The 6256-nt window shown below is 34.3% G+C and overlaps 1 long non-coding RNA gene across 1 annotated transcript; it reads left to right on the top strand.

Moving 5' to 3' along the window:
* The first annotated feature begins 955 nt into the window (after positions 1-955).
* LOC124174090 lies at positions 956-5874 on the top strand. Its single transcript, XR_006868855.1, has 2 exons — positions 956-1172; positions 5519-5874. It is a non-coding gene; the product is annotated as an uncharacterized LOC124174090 (long non-coding RNA).
* Positions 5875-6256: the final 382 nt, after the last annotated feature.

Genomic DNA, 6256 nt, shown 5'->3' with positions numbered 1-6256 from the left:
AGCACGAGTCCGCTGTCAACTAGCTAAATTATTAATGCAGAATATATGCAAATACTTGTTGTTTGTATCGATTTTTTAAAATTCAAAATGAATTTCTTGTTTTTTTCTGAGCGTGCAGAAATTTTAAACGAAGTTCTAACGTTTATATAGATGGATTTAGTATATTTACTAATTGTTCTATAACTCTGTTGATATTAACGCTAGAATTTCGTTTGAAATTTCCATGTGGTCAGCAAAAAAAAGATGAATTCATTTCTAGCATTGGATTTCAAAAGTAAGCAACAAATATTTTTTTGGAAAACACACTGCAAATAACAGTTGTTGACCGCGTGGAGAGGATAGGAAAGGGTCGACCTGAGCGACCGAAGAAGGGGCTGGGCTCGCGCTAAGGCGGATCCTGAGGGGCGACCGCGTCCGTGGGTCTATTGTGTCCGGCGCGGTCACTTTTTTCGACCTGTGCCGCACAGGCACGGCATTCTTTCGTTAGGGTAAGAACATTCAGGACGCACTGGTGTGGCATTCGTAGTTGAGGAAAAAAATCCTCGCCGCACAGGTGCGGAATTCGGCGCGAAAGGGGTAATCTCTGACAATGAGTGATATTTCCTGGGAGACATTGCATTTTGATTAGTTGGCTCCACTCAAACGCATTTGTTCAGTCATGTAAATATGTCTTATAATTGATGGTGTATTTATGTTACTTTTTTGGGATGCATATCAAAATTTGGTGGAGTATCTCTGTAATGTACTTTCAGTGTATCATATGCTATCTTCTTCGACTGTTTTATTATTTTCAGTTTTGGGTCCTTAAATTAGGGTATGCAATGAATCAAAATTTTCATTAAAAAATGGGAACATAGTAGTTATTCGCTTAAACTACACAGGATAGTATTTCTTGTTTAAAAAAAGTAATTTTCTCTTTGTTAATAATGGCCCAAACTGATTTGTCCAGGGATCTTGTGATACAAAGGAGTGCAGAAACTTGTGGTTCTTCTTGTCTGAGTCGTCAATGCTTTTGGAAAGACCGATGGAAAATTTTATGATGAATGTGAACTGATAACCTATTCCAAGCTGACTACATGCCTGAATTTCCAGCATATTGCTAACCAGAATCTGCCATAACAAGGTTCATTACATATACAGTTAATGGAGGCCAGTTTCTGTGAAAGGAGAAGGTAGTGTTGAAAAAATTAATCCTTTTTCATGTCCTATTCACTGTACTTTTTGTAGAAGAAAGAATCTAAAGATTAGGTATGTTGGTATGAATTACGTTATGAATTTTAATGGTAAATGAATTTTACTTGGAAGAATGCCTTGCTTAAACTTTTCAGTTTTAAATTTACTATAGATACATTTTCCTTTGTTTCTGGATTTTTTTTCACTGAAAATTAATGCACAAAATCAAAGCAAAGTGTGAAAATCCAAATGTATTTGTTGAAACATCAGGAAAAGTAAAGCATTACCATAGGTGTTCTGCTTTGGCAAGAGCTTCATATTATGCTCTATCATGAATTTTTTCCTCTGCAGTCGCCTAGAGAAACTTTTGGTATCTCAAGTATATTATGGCGGTTCTAAAACTAAACTATTTTCATTTGAGAATTCCTCTTCATGTCGATTACTTTAATTTTATAGAAAGCTGTTGTGCTTCCCAGGAATAGTTAATGTAGGTTTACTGAGTAAATTGCCCCACATTTCAAAAATAATTTTTAACAATATTTTAGAGTGAATTGAAAAGGATAAATTATTGGCTCTTTTTATATATTTCAAACCCAATCCATGCCAAGGCTAACAACTCCCTCAGTTTTTTGGTTGAACGTGATGTTTTCTTCTGCTGACACCATCTTGAGTGAGCAATATCAGGATCAGTTTGTTTGAATTGTTAGAAAATACATGGATATGTAGCAATGCCTTGTATGACTATAAACTGATTTCACTTTGAAAGGTCTGATGTCACAGGGTGAAAGATGAAATGAATTTCATCTCGGTAAGTATTTGATGAACTTATATTCTTCCCACGGTGTAAGAGATTTTTAAAAATTTTCAGTGAATTGTATAAGCTATATTTATGCATTGTTAATACATAGTTTTTATGAGGTGATTCGTTAACTACATTTCTGTTTTTACCTCCTCATCTCTTTACAGAAAGTATTCTTTAAAAAAAGTCCCTTCAACATGCAACCTTATTTCCATAAACAAAGCTTTCAATTCAAAAATATTTTTTGAGTTTATTTATATGGCTTGGTTTATAAAGGAACAATTATAGATTGACTTTAGTAATCTAATTTAATCATTCATTACAGAAATCCCTTAACCAGCAATTTTTAAATTTTAGGTAAATCAAGAAAAATATTGCTTACTACTGTACTTAACCCTTATCCGGGCACCTCAAATTTCTAACGCAACCGGGCAAGCAGGGCCCAATGGACCCTCCTTGTTAATTTTTTCTTTTTGCTCAAGTTGGCCAACCTGCTAGCATAAATATCATTGTTTTTTGTCAAATAGTGCAAATTTATACAATATCAATGATTTCAAAATATTTTTTAATGTTCATAAATGAAAATTTTACATGTTAATTAGTAACAAAAATTTGAAATCTAAAAAAATTATGATTCATCCTTCATAAAATTGATCTTTGGTGGAAATAATTTAAATATAGAATCAATTAACATAATAGATAATTGAATATTATTTACTTATGAAACGAGGCACTGTACAACATCAAAACTTATTGTTAGGGGAAAAAACAAATTTTTATCAACGAGTCCAGGATAGGCTACCCCTCAAAGCTTTTTTCACTTTTGATTTACACGTTATACGTCACTATGCTCATTGCACACCGATTGCTCACAGTTGTTACACATTTGTTTTTGTTCACAATGTTTTTACTATGGGCATATATATTTTGTTGCCCTATAATTTGATGATTGTCTTGCCTCAGAAATTCCTTCATCAAAAAGTCCTTAGCCTGTGTTCCAAGACAAACCCAAGTTGGATCGTCTTTCAATGTGGACCTCAACCAGAATCTCGGATGAACTTTGAATGAATTGTTTTCTTGAATAATGTTTACCAACATCAATTTAGATCAGTATTCATTCACACCACTACTCACATCTAAGTAACTCATGCAAAGCGATAAAGGCCAACTATTTGTGCGTCTTTTACTCATGTGCGTATTTACCAAATGGTTTAGGAAATCGACTTCACCTTTTGGTGCATTTGTAGTGACTGATAATTTCAGGTTTATCATTGACGTTTTCCATAATTTTATTATGATGCATGATTCATAGAAGAACTACCGGCCAACTTTTTATCTTGGGCAATGACGCAAACATACCATTTTTGGTGATACCAAACAATGAAGAAACGACTTTACCACTTTTATTGGCTTAAAAATTTCCTGGAATAATTCGTAAATACTTTCCTATAGTTCCAACATAACTCAGAAGGCTCTATGCAAACTTTATATCAGAGAAAATGTCACTCGTTTCACTTCTGTTCGTATTCGTTGGTATAGTTTAGTGAGGTGCTGTACAACTCTTCGATCCAAACCAGGCAATGCTCTTTATGTCAATGTCATCTTCATTGGAACTCTCCTCTTCGATTGGCTGGTAATCCAAATCATCGTCACCAGTTTCGTCAATGTTCAACAGTTTTTGTGTGCCATCTTGAGGCAAAAGCTTTTGTTTAGCCATGATCTAATAATTATAAAAAATATGTTATTTCATAGAATTTCTCTAAAACTACGAATTACTTCCTTAGTACTCACCTATTAGAACTTACCTGGGCATGTGATGTCTTCGTGATGGAAACTTGTAAATATTTTCCATCACTCCGATGGCTGTGTTACTTTTACCCGAAGAGAATTGCATATTGAGGCGGTAGTTCCGTATAAAAGCCCATATTTTCGGAATCAGTTATGCGCAGCATCTTATATGCCTTCATCTACGTTGATCAGTAGCACTTTGCTAGATCTCTACTCTTTTTCATACATACCGTAGTTTATATGGGACAGAAGGATGGAAGATGTCCCCATCCTTCATTTATATATACAGATAATGATGTGTTGTTCCGTATTGTTCATTCCTCTCCCATCTCACTCTCCTTCATCAGGATTTTCCAACCGTAATGCACCGGTGTCTCCCAATGACCACTCGACTCTATATTCCCTTTTCACCTTCCCCGGTATCTGCCCCCATCTTACCGCCCATGCTACCTTGAATAATATTCTGCGTACATAACCTAGTTATTTTATTTACACTTATTACATTTTCCAACCTTGATAGCTAAAATAAACTTCGTGATTGAAGCTAACACAAACTGGATATATATGCTCGTAAGCATCCAAGTGCAGCGTGTTGCATAACTGGTGAAAACTCACCTCCTGCCATACACCACTGAGTTAGGGGGTTATTTAGATGTATATGTGAACATTCCCAAATAATACTTGAAAAATGACAACATAATACCTTTTATATTAACCATCTAATGATGTGCAACTGATCGCATATGTGAAGGGTCCATCAGACCCAGGTTGACCGGTTACGGTAGGAAAAGTTTAAATTTACCATAAACAAAAAAGTAAAAAAAAATTTTATTTAAAAATATATTTTTCTTATTCCATTTGTCCGTATAAACAAAGTCACTGAAGTTCACAGCCCTGGGATATTTTGTTCCCATGTTATAACCTGTAATAAAGGCAGTAGGGCCCGTTGGACCCTCCTTGCCCGGATAAGGGTTAAAAGGTTTTCTCGCAGTGTATGAAAAATTTGATGCTCAATCAGAAGCATTTAGAATTGTCACAGTTGTGTAGTTTCTGCACCAAACAATGTATTTAAAATTGTAGATTCATTATGTATGTACTAAGAAGTTAAAACAATTAAAAAATGTCAATTATGGGATTTCTGTAAGAAATGATTCAATTACCTGATGTCAAAATAAATTAAATTTTTTAATTCCAAAAGTAACCCCTAAATCTTACAATTTTTTTGTTGACCTTGTCTATTTTTTTCCATGGAAAATTGGAACTTCAAGTATAAGTTTACAGATATAAGAAATATCTTGTGAGCCATTTAATTATACAGTAAACATTGCCTATATAATGTTAATGAGTGAGAAACATTCATACATTGAGTCAATCAGTCCCTCAGTTCAATTCCATTTTTTAGGCAACCGTCTCGCACTTCTCTTGCTTGTTATTTAGTTTATGCATTAAGCCTTAAAATAGTATAAATGTAATTCATAGCCAAACTGCTTTATTTCAATTGGAATTTTAAAAAAATGTGGTGTTGTAAAATACTATTATATGAGTGTGAATAAGCTCTGAAAAATGATTTCAAAATACATGTATGAATATTTTTATCTATCAAACAATAAGCTATCAGATCTTGAAATGAAATATGTACATACTACATAAGAATTTTTTGGGCTTGGCGTTATTCTTTTTATGAGTCACGATGAAGGAAGCGTCCTCACACATTCATTGTGCTTTCCAAGTGAACACATTTTACTCCACTTTTTTCAGAAGAAATGGAAGAATAAGTTGGAAGAACGCATGAAAAATGCTGCAAACTTGAACTACCTTGTAAATTGAATTGGCAGCCTGAATTGAATAATAAAGACAAGTACCTCATTGATAACTGAATCTTCCCTTCGTTTTTAAAATATGATTAATGAAAATGTTAACCATGAACTATGAGAAATGTGCCTCTCAAATGGCTGATTTGATCCAAATCTTTGGTTGAACTATTGCCCAATGATTAAGTGTTCAAATGAATATGCTGCTCAATGAAACTAAATTCGCTATAAAGACCAGTACCTCATTGATAACTGAATCTTCCCTTTGTTTTTAAAATGTGATTAATAAAAATGTAAACTAGACTTTTTCTTCATCTTCTGCGGTCCTTTGAGGTCAGTGGCATAACTAGGAGTATGCTTTGGGGGGGATTGAATGGCCTGAGGGGGGGAGTGACCCCTCCCCCAGGTAACGGAATGCCCGGGAAAATTTTTGAAAAATTGCATACCTGGAAATACCTTTTGCATTATATTCGCACTAAAATTTTAACTTTAAGCTGATGCTGTTATAATATGTCAAAACTAGACATAGTTTTAAATAATTTTGTTATACATATCTCTGAGGCTTTGGGGAGTAATCTATCCCCTCACCTCCCACCCATAGGTATGTCACTGCTTGAGGAAATATAATGCGTTTTCTTTTGTAATAATCACTAGAGACATCACATCAGCTTGCATTCGATTCTTT

The sequence above is a fragment of the Ischnura elegans genome, chromosome 2 (assembly GCF_921293095.1).
Source record: "Ischnura elegans chromosome 2, ioIscEleg1.1, whole genome shotgun sequence".
Lineage (NCBI taxonomy): Eukaryota > Metazoa > Arthropoda > Insecta > Odonata > Coenagrionidae > Ischnura > Ischnura elegans.
Note: the sequence above shows the minus strand (reverse complement) of the source record. Positions and strands in the feature narration are given on the sequence as shown.